Source organism: Wasmannia auropunctata, unplaced genomic scaffold, assembly GCF_000956235.1.
Source record: "Wasmannia auropunctata unplaced genomic scaffold, wasmannia.A_1.0 LD336044.1, whole genome shotgun sequence".
Classification (NCBI taxonomy): Eukaryota; Metazoa; Arthropoda; class Insecta; order Hymenoptera; family Formicidae; genus Wasmannia; species Wasmannia auropunctata.
This window is the reverse complement of record NW_012026846.1, coordinates 425,030-425,546: the sequence shown is the minus strand read 5'-3', so window position 1 is coordinate 425,546 and position 517 is coordinate 425,030.

Genomic DNA, 517 nt, shown 5'->3' with positions numbered 1-517 from the left:
GTTGAAAACGAAATAAAACATCTTCGTGAAACGGAAATAAATTTGTACGGACAGACATTTAAAGTGCAACATTTCCTTTATTTTACAATGATAGATGGAAAAGTCGCTCAAGCTGTAACTAATACCGCATCTTCGAGTAACTGTGTCATTTGTGGAGCCAAACCATCGGAGATGAACAACAGCTCAAATCTTCTAAACAGACCATCAAATAAAGAAGCTCTTAAACTAGGAATGTCCACTTTACATGCACGAATAAGATTCATGGAATACATTCTACACTTAAGTTATAATTTAAGTTTTAAGTCGTGGAGAACATCAGAAACTACTCGAGCTGTTAAAGAAGAAACAAAAAAACGAGTTCAAAATCAATTTAACGAAAGAGTTGGCATACAAGTTGACATTGTTAAGCAAGGAACGGGAACAACAAACGAAGGCAACACATCGAGAAGATTTTTCGGAAATCCCTCTGTAACAGCTGAAATTACTCAAATTGATGAAACACTTATAAAAAGACTGG